At 41.8% G+C, this 19,734-nt stretch overlaps 1 long non-coding RNA gene across 1 annotated transcript in view; it reads right to left on the bottom strand.

Moving 5' to 3' along the window:
• Nucleotides 1-13,007: 13,007 nt before the first annotated feature.
• The window catches only part of LOC144579959 (uncharacterized), a 98,224-nt gene continuing 91,497 nt past the window's right edge, over nucleotides 13,008-19,734 (bottom strand). The window contains exons 3-4 of the long non-coding RNA XR_013528736.1: nucleotides 15,833-15,969; nucleotides 13,008-14,002 (exon numbers count right to left, since the gene is read on the bottom strand). This is a non-coding gene — a long non-coding RNA (uncharacterized LOC144579959). The remainder of the gene's footprint in view (nucleotides 14,003-15,832; nucleotides 15,970-19,734) is intronic.

The raw sequence follows: 19,734 nt of genomic DNA, 5'->3' as shown, positions 1-19,734 counted from the left end.
ACCTTCCCTAAGAAGTCAGGCTGTCTCTTTTCGATATCTCCAACTCACTATCTTTATTCTCAACATTCTATGTCTGAAAACACCTTGACAAATCCTATTCTTTTCACTACATTTGTGCATGTATTCTTTTCTATCTAAGAGCCAGAGAAGCAATGGAAGATAGGCATTTTGCCAACTGTCAATATGCGTGAAGCAGAAACTTCTCATTTCTTGACTTGTGGATAACTTCTTTGTTTTACCCCTTATATTGGTGTTGAAGCAAAACATCTTCTGAATCAAATTCATTCACCCTACAGAGGTCCGACTGATGGAAAGAGAATACATTTAGAAGCTAAATAGATATGGGTTGAATTTTAGATCCATCATTTGCATTCACTTGCCATTTGAGATTAGACAAATCCTTAACCTCTCTTACCCTCAAAGTCTTCATCTGTGAAAATAATAATACTTATATCACAAGATTAGGAGTATTTCAGGAGTCTATATATTTAAGTATCTGGAACTTAATGGGTATTCACACGTATTCATTTTCTTTTTCTCAATATAATCTTCTCTGGCAAATAGCTTTGGCATTCAGTAACATTTGCAGGGATTATTCCAATTACTATTCCAGCCACTTTTTTCTGAAATTACCAAGCCATAGTTTATCATCGTGTGTCCAATATTAGTTATATCCTTATTACCAGCTGTAACTACAAATGCATGAGTTATATTGTTATTTATAATAAAACTATTTTTCTATAATCTTTCAAGGGACACTTTGATTTATTACAGGCATAGTCTGTGTTTGGACATCTAATGCATGGCTTAGCACAAAGCTAATCCTCTTTCTTTCTAATAATTACCACAATAAAGTTGTTAATATCAACAAAAGTTACAGGCTGTTGAATATATAGTCGTATATCACATGATGGCATTTTGGTCAAAGATGGACCACATATATGACAGTGGTCACATAAGATTCTGATACCACAGTTTTGCTGCACCTTTTCTATGTTTAGATACATATAGATACACAAATACTCACCACTGTGTTTTAATGGCTTGCCAACAGTATTCAGGACAGTAACATGCTTTACAGGTTTGCATAGGAGCAATAGGCTCTACAATATAGCCTGAGTGTGTAGTAGGTTACACCATCTAGGTTTATGTAAGTATACTCTATGATGTTCAGACAATGATAAAATTGCCTAATGATGCATTTCTCTGAACATACTCCCATCGTCAAGCAATGCAGGCTGCATATAGTTAAGCCGAAGAGGAAACAAAGAATTTGGCCATCTGTGTATATTTATTGCACTATTTCCCTTACTGGTTGGCTCCACCTGAAATCTGTTCTCCAGCTCTGATCCTGGATAGTCTATGCCCAAGCTTTGGATTCCAATTCTAGCTTTTGACTTACAGCCTGCCTCTTTGAACAGCAAAGACTGTATAGTGTCAAGTGCATAATAATGCAGACATGTAGATAATCACAAGCTCCAGAGGAAAAGTGGGTCAGAATGGAAAGAAATTACATTCTAGGCAAACAAGAATATTTCTTGCATTAACTGTAGATTTCGTCATTAACTGTAGATTTCGTCAAACCCTGTCCTATCCTTGCTACCAACTATGTTACTTCTGAGTAAGGCATCAGGATTTGTGGGAAAGCCAGTAAACATTTTATAAGGTAATAAAAATACTGGCAGGCCAAAGGATTATTTCATCTATCTGGGAGCCAAAAGAGTCAGACTCCAAGATTTTGAGTGATTTGGCTAAGTCAGTTTTGCACCTGTATCTGAAAAAGATGTAAACAGAAACATTAATCACAAGTGTGCACAACCTTAAAAGAGAAAAATCTAACCCATATTCAGTTAAATCTCTCCTGACTCTTGCCACTCAGAGATTCAGTTAAACTTCTCCTGACTCCCAATTCCACTGCCTGGTAAGTCTTTCCACAACATCTCAAAGCTCAAAGGTTCATTTCCTCCTGCTTATTTTGCCACTGAATCTCTGTCTTCTTTATTTGTTTTTATTGAGAGGCAGGATCTCACTCTGTTGCCCAGGCTGGGGTGCAGTGACATGATCACAGCTCATCATAAACTTGAACTCCTGGGCTCAAGCAATCCTCCCGCCTCAGCTTCCTGAGTAACTAGGACCACAGACCCACAGATGCATGCATCTACATTCAGCTAATTTTTTTTTTTTTAAAGAAACAAAGTCTTGCTATGTTTCCCAGGCTGGTCTTGAAATCCAGGCCTCAAATAATCCTCCCACTTTGCCTCACAAAGTGCTCAGATTACAGGTGTGAGCCACTATGCTTGGTCCTTGGTTATCTTTAATTCCGCAGCACCCTCAGTCCCCTCACCAGTTTCCAAAAGAAAGACACCACTAAAAAAGCACATTTCATGAATTGGAGAGGCTTCCTGAAGACCAGGGGTGACACATGGAGAAGGGTTACCTCAGACAGCTCACATCCTTCCTCAATCTCCTGGTTGATCTGTCAACATCTCTGAACAACCAACAGAATCTCTTGTATCACCCAAACAAAATCGATTTAGAATATACCCTAATTCCTTGGGGCAAAGGAAAAGGGAGAATATAGTGCCACACTAAACTCATAAAAATCCTTTTCTTCAAAGACACCTTTCACTTTCTCAGGAGAGTTCCAATGAACATCATTTTCTCTGGCTCATTACAGTGACATTCAAAATGGTGGTCTTGGCCGGGTACAGTGGCTCACACCTGTAATCCCAGCACTTTGGGAGGCCAAGGCAGGTGGATCACAAGGTCAGGAGTTCGAGACCAGGCTGGCCAAGATGGTGAAACCCCATATCTACTAAAAATACAAAAATTAGCCATACACAGTGACAGCCACCTGTAATCCCAGCTACTTGGAAGGCTGAGGCAGGAGAATCGCTTGAACCCAGGAGGCGGACGTTGCAGTGAGCCGAGATCAGGCCACTGCACTCTAGCCTGGGTGACAGAACAAGACTCTGTCTCAAAAAAAAGAAAATGTTGGTCTTAGCAACGCAAACTAACATTTGTGAGTGTTTATTATGTGCTACCCACTTTATATTTACCACCTACATTCCTCACAAAGCTGACCCTGTGCCATCTGCATCATGCAAAATAGGAAACTAAGGTTCAAAGAGGTTCAACAACACTCCAGGTATCACAGCAAGTAAATGATGGAACTGAGGTTCTACCTAACTAGATTGACAGCAAAGCCTAAGCTTAACTCCCCAACCTCTAACTTCCTCCACACTTACCCTCTCATCAAAAAGGAGCCACTCACCCAGTTCTAAGATAATGCCTCAAGCTGTGAAATACCCTGGGGAGCTGGAAAGGTAACAGATGAACTCCAAACTATAGCAAAGGAGAGAACCCTTCTCAGCTTTCTTTTCTCTCATTATAGAGAAATCCCAAATTCCAAGTGCTTCTGAGCAACACTGATAATGTCTTGTGAAAGGTTTGCAGAATACTCCAGCCAGGAATGCCAGAAAAAAGCCTATAAGCTACCGATTCTAACAATCATTAACAAAAAGCAACTTGATTTTTTAAAAAGCAGTTAACAAAAAGCAAGGCAGTTATTTTTTACCTTTTGCTTGAAGGCAAAAAAAATAAAATAAAATAAAATAAAGAGCTTTATCCCTGAATACACCATGTTAAGTTTCTATTTTATTTCCTCCATTTTAGAGAACCTAAAGCAACAGGCTAACCAGCCATTTTTATTCCACATTTATGCTGACATTTTGCATTTACAAAAAAGCATAGGGGACATATTTACAAATTCAACAGCAAGGGAAAGAAAAACTTTTCAAGTTTGGCCTAACCTACTTTTCACAGCATTTTTAAATATTTCTTTCGTCAGAGGAGCAGATGTTGCAACCCTGTACAAAATCTGAGAAGGCAAAAGCCTTTTGAGAGTCTCTAATCATCGTCAACTTCTGTGGGATTTCCCTGTGTGTTTGTGTGTGTTCTCCCACCGAATTCCTTTATGCGTGCATGTGTGTGTGTGTGTGTGTGTGTGTGTGTGTGTGTGTGTGTGTGCTGAAAGAGCGTGAGAGAAGGGAAAACATTTCCTATTAAAAATTTGGCTGAGAAATGCAAAAGACAAGGAATTGCAGCAACCAACAGCCTGAACCACTGAGGTACTATCATTGGACAGTGATGCTGCATGATTTTTACAACAGAAGTAAGAAAACTATAAATATCCATCAAGAAGGGAAGCAATAAACTACAGACAATCAGACAATGAATCTTAGGCAATCAGTACAAGTAAATTAGGGCTTCATACAGTGGCAGGAAACAATTTCAACAATATTTTCATTAAAGATGTTATAGAATAATATAGGTAGTATAATCCCATTATGTTTAAATACATATATTTGTCAATTTATTATAATAATTATGCATCACATTATATTATATAGAAATGAGTCATATGACTTACACTCAATAAAGGAAGTTTGAAAGGTGTTAACAGCACTTGTCATTGGATGACATTATAGATGCTTTTTGCATTCTTCTTTGAGTATATCTGTATTTTTAGTTCATGATATAATGAATATGCATTAGTCCTTTAAAAGATATTTTTCCAGCCTGACCAACATGGCAAAACTCCATCTCTACAAAAAATACAAATAATTTTTTAATTGCATTTTAGGTTTTGGGGTACATGTGAAAAACATGCAAGATAGTTGCATAGGTACACACGTGGCTGTGTGATTTGCTACCTTCCTCCCCTTCACCCATATCTGGCATTTCTCCCCATGCTATCTCTCCCCAACTCCCCACCCGCTGTCCCTCCCCTATTCCCCCCAATAGACCCCAGTGTGTAGTGCTCCCCTCCCTGTGTCCATGTGTTCTCATTGTTCATCACCCACCTATGAGTGACAACATGCAGTATTTCATTTTCTGTTCTTGTGTCAGTTTGCTGAGAATGATGTTATCCAGGTTCATCCATGTCCCTGCAAAGGACACGAACTCATCGTTTTTGATGGCTGCATAATATTCCATGGTGTATATGTGCCACATTTTCCCCGTCCAGTCTATCATTGATGGGCATTTGGGTTGGTTCCAGGTCTTTGCTATTGTAAACAGTGCTGCAATGAACATTCATGTGCATGTGTCCTTATAGTAGAATGATTTATAGTCCTTTGGATATATACCCAGTAAAGGGATTGCTGGGTCAAATGGGATTTCTATTTCTAGGTCCTTGAGGAATCGCCACACTGTCTTTCACAGTGGTTGAACTAATTTACACTCCCACCAGCAGTGTAAAAGTGTTCCTATGTCTCCACATCCTCTCCAGCATCTGTTGTCTACAGATAGTTTAATGATCGCCATTCTAACTGGCATGAGATGGTATCTCAATGTAGTTTTGATTTGCATTTCTCTGATGACCAGTGATGATGAGCATTTTTTGATATGTTTGTTGGCCTCATGAAAATACAAATAATTTAGTCAGGCGTGGTGGCATATACCTGTCATTCCAGCTTCCCAGGAGGCTGAGGTGGGAGGACTGATTGAGCCCAGGAGGCTGATGCTGCAGTGAGTCATAATCATGTCATTGCACTCCCACCTGAGAGAAATAATGAGACCTTTTCTCACATTTTTAAAAATAATTAATAAACACATAAATAATATTTTTAAAGTAATTTTTTTTTTTGAGATGGAGTTTCGCTCTTGTTACCCAGACTGGAGTGCAATGGCGCGATCTCGGCTCACCGCAACCTCCGTCTCCTGGGTTCAGGCAATTCTCCCGCCTCAGCCTCCCGAGTAGCTGGGATTACAGGCACGCGCCACCATGCCCAGCTAATTTTTGTATTTTTAGTAGAGACGGGGTTTCACCATGTTGACCAGGATGGTCTCAATCTCTTGACCTCGTGATCCACCCGCCTCAGCCTCCCAAAGTGCTGGGATTACAGGCGTGAGCCACTGCGCCCAGCCCTTTAAAAGTGATTTTTTAATGAAAATAGATGCACATGAGAAGAATTCTTCAGTATTCCAGCAGCATCCAGAATTGAGAGCACATTCTTCAAGAGGTGTTTTTGACAAACCTGAGTGTCTATGGGAGGAGATTCCCACATTAGGTAGAAAACCTTCCTCAGGTCTCTCAGATCATCAAACAATTCGGGCCAGTGTCACCTGGATCCCCAGGGTTAGTGTTCCTGCACAGCTGACAGCATGAGCTTCAGTGGGTAGGGAGAGCAGCAGGCTGGAACTCAAATGACTTGCAGGGACCCACATAGGTTTTGTAACTTAGAATGAAGCTCAACCCCCTAGATAAGAAATGCATATCCTGTCCACATTGTTCCACTTATCTGTGGCAGTTAATGACGCACCACAAGCTTAGTGGACTAACACAACAATCATTTTATTAGCTCACAGTTGCTGTAGGTCAGGACTTAAAGCAGAACATAGCAGGAATGGCTTTTCTCTGTTCCACAGTGTCTGAAATCTCAGCTGGGAAGATTCAAACAGCTGGGGGCTGACATATCTGGAGGCCTCTTCAGTTCCATGTCTGGTACTTGGGCTGAGATGACTCGAAGACTGGGCTCCACCACAGCTGACAATTGAAGCACTCACATGTGGTCTCTCCATGTGGCTTTAACTTCTCACAGCATGGCCACTGGAATTCACAAGTGTCACAAGCCTGAGCATTCCAGGAGAACCGGGAAAACACTGCAAGGTCTTTCGTGACTTAGTCTCAGCACTCACACGGTGTCACTTCCATCATACTCCATTGGTCAAAGTAGTTACAAGTCTGTCTACAGTAAAAGAGTGAGAACGTGAACTCCACCTCTTGATGGGACAGTGTCAACAAACTTGTGGCCATTTCTTTCTAAACTATCACACACATTTGTCAAGTTTCTGCTCCATGATAGCCACTGGAACTGTAGCTTCAAAAAAGAAAAAACAGTATTGGGGATTAGAAGGGCTTGCAGCCTTCCTTCCTGATTTCTCCAATAAATCCAGTCTCCAATAACTCTGTATCAGTTATTAATTCTATTTCTCCCTCAGCAAGATAAAAATAGTAACGTTAGGTTGAAACATGAAATTGCTAATACTTGACCATTTCTAACCCTAAAATTTTGCAATTTGTTTAATCATGTTTGCCTTACGTGCTTCATAAAACTGTGAGTCTACATCCTGGCCAGCATGGTGAAACCCCATCTCTACTGAAAATACAAAAATTAGCTGAGTGTGGCGGCACAGGCCTGCATTCCCAGCTACTCAGGAGGCTGAGGCAGAAGAATCGCTTGAACCCAGGAGGCGGAAGGTACAGTGAGCCAAGATCACACCACTACACTCCAGCCTGGCAACAGAGTAAAATTCTGTCTCAAAAAAAAAAAAAAAAGTGAGTCTAAAAAGTGATAACAGATAAAAGGTTCTTGAGGGGCAAAAGGATTTGACGCTCCTTATTTTCTGAGCTTTCTTTTATAGGCCTTTGTAATGTATCTACTTATTTAATGAGAAAATTATATTCCACACTGGCTTTTTAAAATATTAAATAGGCAATGTCTAGTCTATTGCCAGGATGTATGTTCTGTGATTATGATTCTACTCCCCTCATCATGTGAAATGTCTTTTCTAAAACCTTCTTGGATGTCATTTATGATACTGTAACAATGCTTAGTTGTTATTCACCAAATTCTGAATTCTTGTCAATTTGACATTATATTTGAATAATGTTCTGTCAAATGCTACATGATACTAGTATGCAGGGTCCTCAGTATTCAATGGGTTACTTCCTTTACTTATCAAACCACGTTGGCGGTCATTAAGCACCATCTACACTTACAATCAACCACGTTTTCTATTGTTACAGATATTTAACCGCTAAAACTAGTTTGTGTACAGAAATGAAAACATTAATAAAACAGAAAAAGAGAGGCAAGAAATTCTTTTCTGGCCCAAACTAGAAGAGCAAGAGAGGCGAAACAAGGGCAAATCACTCACAGGTAATTTTGTCACAAAATACAACTGCGAAATAATGAGACTTGGTCTCCTAAATGGCCCTAGAAACTGCATCTAGTGATGAATCCCAAGATTTGGAATTTCCAAACATGTAACTGAGCAACCTCTCAAAGGCAATTTTTCAAAAGGCACAAGCCAATGTTGTCAGTATTTTCTTTCTTCGTTCTCCTGTGTATCTCTAAATCAACCATATTACTCCACTGGTAGGGCAGCCATTGTCTACATGCAAAATAATAGAAGCCTAAACAAAGCCAATTAATACAGCAACTAAAACAGCGAATATACCAGGGAAGCTGTGAAAAACAAGAACGAATCCTTTCCTTGGATTTGAAGATCCAGAACTGAACTTACTAGTAGGGTGACCAACTGATCCCACTTTGCCCAGAATTGTCTTCAGCTCATCAGCCTACTTATAGATAACTTCAGATAAACCACTTGCCTTTCATATGATTCAATTTCTTCAAATGTAAAGTGATTTTTAAAATAAAATCTAATTTGTAGACTTGCTATGAGAACAATGAAAATAAAGTTTCAAAGCACATTTTTCACTGTCTACAAGCCTTTTGTAACCTGACCCAAGGGTACCGAGACAGTTGCCCGGCTCTCTAGTAATCGCATGGTGTGGTCCCTAGACTTTTAAGATAAAATCTTAAATATGAAAAGGATGTTGGCCGGGCGCAGTGGCTCATGCCTGTAATCCCAGCACTTTAGGAGGCTGAGGCGGGTGGATCACGAGGTCAAGAGATTGAGACCATCCTGGTCAACATGGTGAAACCCCGTCTCTACTAAAAATACAAAAAATTAGCTGGGCATGGTGGTGCGTGCCTGTAATCCCAGCTACTCGGGAGGCTGAGGCAGGAGAATTGCCTGAACCCGGGAGGTGGAGGTTGCAGTGAGCTGAGATCACGCCATTGCACTCCAGTCTGGGTAACAAGAGCGAAACTCCGTCTCAAAAAAAAAAAAAAAAAAGAATGTTGTTGCCCCCTCCTTCTTCCAGAGGACCCCTGAATGCTGCCCAAAATCAGAAGAGCCCATAAAACCCAGATCCTAGGAAACGTTACTTAGAGTAATCCCACATTTTTAAAAACTATGAGGACTTGCTTTGTCTTTCTCTTGCCAGATGAGAATCTCAATCATCCTTCATTTTAGAACCACACCCACCTTTCCTCCCACCCAAACAAGAAACAATAGGAGGAGAGGCAGAGGGAGAAAGTGTAAAAACTCTGTCTTCAGCAAATTTTGGAAATATTTTCTCTCAAAGTCCTATCAGACACATTTCCTTTCCTAATGCAAATTAGCAATAGAACAAGAAAGAAAATGCTTTCAGACTATTACACTAATAAAGAAGACATTAAGCCACTACAGTCAGAAAGCTGAGCACTAATAATAATGGAATTTTTCCAGCCTATCACGTAATTAAAAGTTGCCAAAATTAGCATATGTGCCCCTCTCTGGGTTCAGTAGCAGTGAACCCCTCCCTCATTAATCCCCCACCTCCTGTCCCACCCCTGCCCCCCTGTCCCACTGTGCCCCCTTTTCTTGTCTCTCCGTAGATACCATCCTTTCTCTCCCTTCACCTCTCTCACACCTGGAGACCACAAGGATATGCAGCTCCAAATGCGCTGAGAAAATGAAAATTACCTTCCTAGAGACAGGAAAGTGCATTTGACATCCCTCTTGTTCCAGACCTTGAGAGACTCTGATATAATTACCTCTGAGAGGCTGCAGGCAGATGGCAGCCTCGGCAGTCCCAGGTCTACAGTCAGCAGGACACTGCCGAGATGCTCTCCATGGCATTTTGTTCAAGATGTTTCCAGAACACAAAGCTGAGTGCTGGCAACCAGCAAAGGCGCCTGCAGAGCGTTCGTCAGCCTGGAATTACAGCCATCTCATACATCCACCCTGCAGGTCCCAGCCGCCATACCTCTGCCCAGTCCCATAGGCAAAGTCAGGAACATGACTGATGGTCGCATATTTACAGAGAGGCTGAAGTGTGAGCACATGGGTGAGATGGAGACAAGCAGAAAAAATGGTGAGTGTGCTGTGCCTGACTCTGGTCCTCCTCAGACATCATTCTCCTCCATTTTCATCTGTGGGGGGTTGTACAGGATGTCAATGCAAGCTGTGAACCTCTAGGCAGATGTTTGGGATTCCTATCAAAGGGAATAACGGAGGAGTCAAGCAGTATAGCCCCACCATGTGTGTAATGTTTCCCTCCCTTGAATTGCCGTTTCATTAACATCTGACCTTTCAGGAATTTCTACTAGTATCCATAATAGTTAGGGTAACACACCAGCTGCTGTAACAAGCAAACCCAAATCTCAGTAGCCTAATCTAATGGAGATTTATTTCTCACTCAAGACAAAGCCTCATGTGGTAGTAAGCTCTCCTTGGTGCCTCCCCTCCAAGAGGACCCAGCTGCTTCTACCTCAAATACATGGCCTCTGAGATCACTGCTGAAGGGGAAAGCAAGAGCATGGACTTATAGCCATGTCTGGAAGTGTCCCTTGGATGTGACAATACTGGGAAGTAGCTAGTTGCCTCGATAATAGTCATTGAGGCTGAGGCATTAACAGCCAGATAGCAGAGTGCTGAGACTTCAAGATTAGTATTTTAAAAGACAATTAAAAATTAATTAATTAATTAATGAGGACTTTCTAATAATTGAGACAAAACTGAGCTTCCTTTTTGTCAGCAAATCCCTCCTAGATGCAAATTAGAGTGTGAAATATTCAGAACAGGGGGATGTTGGAATACTGAAGAGACCGTCCCATTTTCAGCCAATTTCAGGATTCCTCAAATAGGAGATCCTAAAAGCTCAGGTCCAAGTCACACTGTATGACATTTGTCCCTGGGAAAAGTCAAGTTAGGGAGTGAGTGTAGGTTCAAAGATGGCCTTGAAGGAAACAGAAAGTCCCTACAGGAAGAGGTGCAGTCACAGTGGAGGGGACATGGGCAGAGGCACAGCCCATCAGGCTCACGATTGTGGGGAAGGCATTAATGGGTCAACTTCACTGGTGTGTCTACAGCCCAGAGGCATCCTTTGCTCCCACAGGCTACCTCCCTGGGTCCTTGCCCAGTGGGGTTGGGCTCCCTGGTCCTTGCCCAGAGAGAAGTAGAGGAGTCAGAGCCCAGAGGTGGCAGTTGATTGGGGTAAAGGGTAGATCAGCTCTGACTTCAGGCATCTCAGCAGCTTATTTATGTACCAGAAATTAATTAATCTCCTTAAAATTCCCCCCTGTCTATAAGTTAAATAAAGCAATCTTTTTATATCTGTAGTCATTCAGTTGACATTCATCAAGCACAAACCAACCATGTGCCAAGCTCTGTGACAGGTGCTGGGGTGAATGCTCACTTAGTTCCTCCCAAAAGTTCCCAGGTTGGGACCTATTTCAGGCTACACTGAGTCATTTCATTAAATTGAAAGTGGGGGGAGAAACAGAACATATGTACTGCCTCTAATTGCAACAGGAAAATAAAGCACTATTAATCACCGTGCTCAGAGAGGCAAAGCAAATTTCTCAAGGTCACACAACTGGGAAATGACAGACAAAATGCACAGTGAAAATAAGAGAATTGAACTTTCGGAAACACTTTTCATTTAAACTTTATGCCATGTCAGGCCCATCTTCCTGCTGTGTGTCTCCTCACTGCATTTTGCTGCATTGTGTTTTGGGTTTCTGGAGTTATTTACAACACCCCCTTCAGCCCATATTTACTCCAGCACACAGGGCTGTAATTTGAAACTTGCTTTCCTTCTGACAGAATGTCATGAAGGCTAACGACACCATGTCTTCAAATGCTTTGATCATATAGAAGACAAACTCAAGCAGAAGTTCATATTGTTATAGTGATTATAATGATTATAATTTATACTATACAACATCATGATAAGAACGTGTTGCATTTATAATGGGTAATTAGAGCCATTTTATCATTATTTTCTTCCTAGGCCTAATGATGATGATCATCATTATTAATAATGAACATAACCACAGGAAGACAGTGATGACAAACAGCTCAGTGCCAGCTTGGGCTTCTGCCGGGAAGATCACTCCTTCCAATCATCTCTCGCTGGTCAGAGTGACTTTGTTAGTTGTGAAGTGATAGCTTTAATTGTAAATGACAAGTGGCATCACGTTGCAGAGAAGAAAAGATGGTCAGGCCTCCGACACATCACTGGGACAGTGCCTGCCCCCCGCCTCCCACAGGCACTATTGATACACAAATATTTATATAGCCATAACTACGAGTACAGCCTCCAAGCAGGCACTATAATTTATCCATTCATTTAAAAAAAAAAAAAAAAGCTCTGCAGTAGGAAAGCCTGGGCATAAGATCCCTGCTCCCCCATTGGTCTGGTTCCTGGGACCACCTAGGTGCCATTCTACTTTTATTCAGACTTGTGAGAAGACCCGGCGCTATCTTAGGTGTCATATAGGAGAGATACATTAGGTTTAAACAACAGATGGCTAATATATGCTCATATATACAGGGCCAGGAAAAATCTTAGTTAAGTCTTGGGTACACTCACTGAGTCACAACTGAAGTCCCCAAAGGGAATTTACGAGTCATCCAGGAGAGACCAGGGTGGTGTTTCTTTTGCTGGCAAATGCGACATAAATTGTCCAACTTGAGCAACACTAAGGCCATGGAACTACAGCTGATGAACTTTGCAGCACTTAAGACTTATTGAAGAACCAAAAGTGACCATCCCCTCTCCTCCTGCCCCACTTCAGCGGCTCGGAACCCTTCTCTCCCTCTTTGCTGAACAGACAAGTCACTCTGTACATCCTACCAAAGAGGTAGAACACGTGTGAACGTTACCATCCTGTAACTCTCCAACAACATGTCTACCCACATAGCAAGCTATGGAGAAGAACAGTAAAACCATCTGTGAGAGGATGGAGAATCAGGCGGTGGAGAGAAGGAAAAAGGCAGCCATGCCCAGTGAGAAGAGAAGCATCAACACAAACAGACAGTGAGACGTTGTTCCTGAACACAAACCATCAAGCTTACAAATGCTGGAGGCGCACAAACAGAAGTACTTTCGAAATTCATTTATTCGTTCAACAAGTATGCATTGACAGTTTCAGGCATGTGCCCATTCGGATAAAGCAACAGGCCCGACATGCAAGATCAGCCCCCAAGAAACTCACAGCCTAGAGAAGACTGGCAATAAATAAACAAGTTATAAATTATAACAAGTGTTCAGAGAGCAGAGACTGAAACCCAACCCTGTAGAAAAACAAGCAACCTAAGGATTGGGGGTTTAACTAGTACAGACCCACTGTGCCTTAGTGATAGATATCAAACCTCAATACTCTGAGTTCTGGGTGTCCTGTTTACAAATAACAAATCTTTTAAATATAATTTTTGAAGTAAATACCAGGTGATGTTCAACAAACGAAACCAACAATAGTGTCAGCCACAGTGAGCACCAAGCTGACCCCAGTGCCCTAGACTTGGTTGTGAACTGGCTTACCAGCACTGATTCTTGGGGCAGAACTGGTTCCTGGAAATAAGAAGCTGCCGTTTTTCCCATTCACTCAAGAATGCTTTTGTGCCTATGAAAAGGCTGAACACCGTGCCACAGCAGCAGTCTCATAGAATTTCAACATCCCCTCCCCAAATCAACCCCAGAGTTTTGTTGACGATGCTGAAGGAAAACTTGGTAGAGTCCACACCGGGACATAGATAAGCAATCCCAGGGTTCAGGAGGTGGAAAAATCATTGCTCTACTATGCCACCGATTTGCCCTTCATCCAACACAGTCTACCTTATGAGTATGCGAGAACTCTTATCTCCCTTCTCTTTCTCAATTTCATTCCTACCCTCTAGCTCTTTGTCCTCAGCCTGGGTTCTTGGGTCCACTTAATAAGCCACCCATAAGTGTCTCCTGCCATTTTTAAGGAGAGATGTGAAGTTTTCGGTGTCCTCAAAGTAGAGCATCCACAGCGCTTTCTCATGGCGACGCCGATCCTTTGTTTAATATGATCTGGGTGCATTGCTGTGAGTCTCTGCCTCCTAGCTTTATCTTCTAGGAATGAGGAGAGAAAGAAAATAAGATCAAGACAGAGAAAGAAACATACCCTGCCACACTTGGTCTTGCAGAGCTACATGAGAATTTTTTTAACTGAAATTAATCACTAACAGGCCTCTTCAGTGTGCCCATCTCCAAGGGCTGGAGAAGCTAGAGCCTCTGTACTCTTCAGGTTGCTGTCTAAATAGGCCGTCTGAGCGAAGGCTATGCCACTCTGAAAGTGTGCACCAGACACATATCCTCACTCCTCTGAGTTTCAGGCTTCAAATCCCGGTTATAATGAAAGAGGAGAAAATTCTTGCGGATTCAGAGGCCACAATCTATGCTATTCTAAAATCTCAGGAAAGTGCCTGTCAAGCTCTGGTCTGAAAGAAATAGACATTTGAGCACTTCAGAGAGAGAGAAGGAAGGTGTGACATACACTGCAGGCAGCCACTGTCCACCCAACTAATTATCTTCTCTCCACCTCTGGGTCTCTGATCATAGGTAATCTTTTTGCTTGGAAACTTCTCGTGTCTTTCCCATAAAACACCTAGCAGCAGTTTTTGGCTTGATTTAAAGATGGTTTCCTATAAAAAGTCTTCCCTAATTTAATTCCTTCATAAACAATATGTTAACAGTAACATGGTGAGCTTACTATATGCCACGTATGTCATGTATTTTTTGTTCATTTGGTTCTCAAAGCCATGTCATTAATGTTATTGGTATGTTTATCATTAATGCTGCCTTTCAGATGAAGCTCAAGTAGGTAATTTTGGTAAGGTCACGCATCCAGAAAATGGTGGAGTCACAGCCCTTTGCTATCTGTTATAATACTTGACAATTTGCCTTCTGTATTGGCTACTAGAGTAGGTGGCCATGTATCATACAAACTTGGAAATTTCTGCAGGAAATGCTTGACTTTTGGTTCTCTGCTTTATAATTAGTAATAAAGCCCCCACTTCCTGCTCCCACCCCAGTAGAAAACCTTTGATATAGTAAACGTTCAACAAGTGTTGTTTTTCATGGAATGGAACTAACACTGAGCAACAAGAAACAGAGTGCTCAAGGATAAAAAGATGGGCTGGGCATGGTTGCTCACACCTGCAATCCCAGCACTATGGGAGGCTGAGGCAGGTGGATGGCCTGAGCTCAGGAATTCAAGACCAGCCTGGGCAACACGGTGAAACCCCATCTCTGCTAAAACACAAAAACTAGCTGGGTGTGGCAGCATGTGTCTGTAGTCCCAGTTACTTGGGAGGCTGAGGCAGGAGAATTAGTTGAACCTGGGAGGCAATGTTGCGGTGAGCTAAGATCACACCACTGCACTCCAGCCTGGGCAACAGAGCGAGACTCTGTCTCAAAAGAAAATAGATGGATGCATACCTAATGTGAGTTTAGTCCTTGCTTTGGAAGTATGGACTTGGATGGATGACATTTTTCAGTTATTCCACTGAAAAGATTAGGAAGATTGGCTTCCTAATCACGTGGTAATTTTGGAATCAGAGACTAGGCCATACTAGCCATCCAGCCCTATGGAGACATATTCACAAATAAGAAGAGCCTGGATTGGCATCTAGCTGCAGAAATGTGTATGTGACAAGTGCATTCTTGATCCTCATTGCCCTGCCCCTCCCACCAGAAGGGCTAATGCACATAGCCTTGCTCCATTTGACTTTCTAAAAAATAAAATTGAAAATCTAGGCCCAAGTCTGGATTAGTGCTCTATTGCTTTGTAACAAATTACCACAAACGCAGTGGCTTTAAAAGACACCCATGTATTATCTCATAGTTTCTGTGGATCAGTAGTTCAAGCACAGCTTAGCAAGTTCTCTGAGGGCTTCTCACCGAGCTGAAATCATGATGTTGACCTGGGCTTTGTCTCATCAGTGAACTCAACACGGAAAGATTTCTATTGCCAAGCTCCCTTGGGTTGTTGACAGAAGTAATTTCCTTGCAGCTGTAGAACGCATGGCAGCTTGCTTCTTCAAAGTAAGCAATGGAGAGAGAGAGAGAGAGAGAGAGACTGTTGCTTGGAGTTTGCAACTTCAAAGAAGGCCTAAGCCCTCTTTTGAAGGGCTTACCCAATTTTATCAAGCCCACTTATAATAATATCCCTCAAGGCAACCGATGTAGGACCTTAATTACATCTGCAAAACCCTGTCATTTTTGTCATGCAATGTTAATAATCACGGCAACAGTTCTGTTAGAAGCAAGCCAAGCAAGCCACATGTTCTGCCTATATCCAAAAAAAAAGATTATATAAGGCAGAGGAAATCATAGGGACTGTCATAGAATTTGGTCTACAACTTTCTCCATCTTCCCCAGAAAAGCTTCTGTTGCTTCAAAATAAGAGAATCTGGGCTCAAATTTTGGTCAGGCTAATATAAACTTGTCTCCCTCAGGCAACTCAATTTCTAAGGTAAGATGTCTTCTAAATTATCGATTCTATCACTCAGGTACTAATTTTTCCCTTTATTAATCATCAAGACACAAAATTGTTTATTTGGAGTCCTTATTTTATTCTCCTTTTACTTTTCTTTGAGGATGTTCCCATTATTTCCCAATAATGATTTGGGTTACACTTTGGTTTTCCTCTCCCTCCCACCCGTTGCTTCTGACACAATAACAATAATGACAATGACAGCACTGGGGATGTCAATGTCAGACAGCTCTGACAGAAGGCAATCGTCCTCCCCCATCCCCTTTAAAGACTTCCACAATTGCACATCTGTCAGGGGCTGATGGGAAAACAAACCAAATTAAGTTTAATGTCAACTTGTATCACCTCATATTTGTGAACTCTCTTTATTTCTTTGTCTCAGAAGCTGTTGAACGTGATGGACAGCAGCAAACCCCTGATTAGCATATTTCCCACTGCCATTTCAGGCAAATGAATCTTCCCTCACCAGGATTTGAGATTCCAGTCAGATTCTCAATTCCATCTGGCTAGTCATTCTCATTATTATGCAAATGTCAGCTTTACCTGAAGGCAAGAGCTTTCTTCTTAATATTTAAATTCCATCTCTTTTTCATTGATCTCTAAACAACAGCCCATCTTTGAACTTTCCTTGGAGAACGTTTTTTTAGGGATGAAATGTCCCCTGAGATTGTTTGGTTCCCTTTTTAAAAATAGACCGGGATGACTTGGAAAGTGGTGGAGGTAAGTGCCCTTCCTCTGCTTCCAGAACAGGATTTTTGAGTGACTTTGAAGTCTGATAGAGAGTGCCCTGCTGCTAGGTAAAGGCATTCAGGGGAGAAACTGACTGGCAGAGATAGGAGAAAGTCAACACGTCAGGCAAGCCCCTGTATTGAAGAAGACCCAGAAACCAACAAGAGAAACTAACTGCCAAGGCAAACAGTCTGTATCAGGCTGGCAGCAAATGGACCTCAGCCCTGGGAATCCAAACCAGCAAGTGGGCAGACTTGAAGACGGCCGGCTTGGGAACTAGAGGCAGGGCTAGAGATGCTGGTTTCCTCAGTCACTATCTGGAGTGAAGAGTGCATTACCGCAGCATGGCCCCAGTCACCAGAATTGTGGCCTGGCATGGCGACCTAGTGTCTAACAGATGCCAGTTATTCTCTCCACAAATCATGCTTTCCCCTGTCCAAGTGTCTTCTCAGAGTGTCTATACCCTCAGCAGGTTTGCTGTCAACCTGAACACCTTTGTTTGTATCCATGTAAACACTGACCAAAGCCAAACCAATCAGATTTTCTAGCAGGAAATGTAAAATTACGGTTCAGAGACCAGTTGATCTCATTCTCTTTTTCTTTTTCTCTCCCTGTCTATCTTTCCCTTCTCCCCTCTCTCCAATATCTTCCTTGCTGCTTCAAAAGAAAGGTTATATAAAAGCTAACCAACAAGTCAGTTTTTCAGCTAATGTCTGTGGGGGCCATAGGCTCTTGGTTCTCCTGTTTTTCCTAAAAAATCACTGACATGAGGCAGATTGATTAATAGGCAAAAAGGCATACAATTTAACATGTATACACAGTAGCCATCAGAATGAAGACCCAACCCATAGAAGCTTATGTCCCATCTTGAGAATATGGAAAGAATGTGGACTCAGAAAGAGCATGCCCAAAACAGGTTTTTAGTGGTAAGACAGGTTATAAGAGAGAGAAAATAAGGGGCTTGGCTGGCAAAGGTGGACCTGCTTTAGAGATGAATCCTCCCTCAGAGAGAATACATGGTAAGTGTGTCTCTTTAGACTTGTGAAAGTTTCAGACTCTCAGTCTCTCCTAGATCTGGGAAAGGCACAGAAAAGGCCAGGCTACATTCATGGAGATTCTCTACAAATGCAAGTTTTTCCCCACAAAAGATAGCTTTGCAAGGCCACTTCTGTTTGCTGACTCTGTGGCAGCCATTTCAAAATGTGTCAAAGAAATACACTTTGAGGTAAAATATCTTTATTTCTTTTGTGCCTTGTTCTCTAAGAAAACATCTGCAGAGTGAGAGAGAAGCAACCACATGGAGAACATGAAGGGTGGGGAGAATGACTGAAACTGTCAGCTACCAAATTCCCACGTTATGGTCAGTTCTGGTATTAGAACCCAGAAGCAGGGACCATTAGGAAGTAAGCAGAGAGTACTCACTAGACTATTCTAGAGCGTAGTCTTGATACCCAACACCACTCTTCGTCTTCCTCCTTTCCCTCAAGCAATTGTCTTCTAGGGATCAAAGATCCAGTTCCTCAGAGTTTTAATGGCTGCTTCTAAATGTCATCAGTGATAGAATCTTTTCCTTCCACCCCACCTTTAGCTCCCTGAGACATTTTTGGAGACTGGCATAAAATTTGAAAGATAAAGTTTTGTTTTCATTTTCTAATTTATCTCCAGTACAAATGTCAGCATTTTAAACTTTTTGTCAGAAGAAAGAAGTGTTTTCAACTGTTTGAAGTTACTTTGGACATTTTTAACTTGTCAAATGAAATAATGTTAAAACATCACTCCCACCTGTCTCAGCATGAGAGAATATGAATACAGGAAGAACAAAAGGGAGAAGGCTAGAAACAAGAAGCAGAAAGTTAGGGAGGAAAAAAAGCAACTTCTTACCTACCCTGTGCACTTGTCTGAATTCATATTCCGTTACTATAACAGAATTCCTGAGACTGAGCAATTTGTAAGAAGAAAAACAGTTTATTTGGCTCATAATTCTACTGGCTGGAAGAATGGGCACCCACATCTGGTGAGAGGCTCAGGCTGCTCCCACCCATGGCAGAAGGCAAAGGGGCCTCACATGTACAGAGGTCATGTGGTAAGAGGGAAAGCAAGAGAGAGGAGAGAGGTGCCAGGCTCTTTTAAACAACCAGCTTTCACAGGAACTGATAGAGAAAAACTCACTCACCCTTGAGGAAACGCATGAATCCATTCATGAGAGACCTGCCATCATAACCTAAACACCTCCCATTAGACCCCACTTCCAACACTGGGAATCATATTTCAACATGAGAGTTGGGGGGACAAACATCCAAACCATAGCAATATTGTTCTTGGCTCTTGATGTACATTATTGTTTTAATCTTCTAAACATCCCTATAAGGTAGATACTGAACACGAGAGGGATTATTTTGGACAAGCATAGGCTCTGAAAACAGATGGCTGAGGACTGAATACCAGCTCTGATATTTATTTAACAACTTTTTTCCTCAGTTTCCTCATCTGTAAAATGGAGATGATACAGGTGAAACCTACATGAGTTAACACATGTAACACTCTTAGAATGGTGCCTCTCATAGAGTGGATGCCCAGT

Source organism: Callithrix jacchus, chromosome 17 (assembly GCF_049354715.1).
Source record: "Callithrix jacchus isolate 240 chromosome 17, calJac240_pri, whole genome shotgun sequence".
NCBI classification, from domain to species: domain Eukaryota; kingdom Metazoa; phylum Chordata; class Mammalia; order Primates; family Cebidae; genus Callithrix; species Callithrix jacchus.
This window is presented reverse-complemented; position numbering and strand designations above follow the sequence as displayed.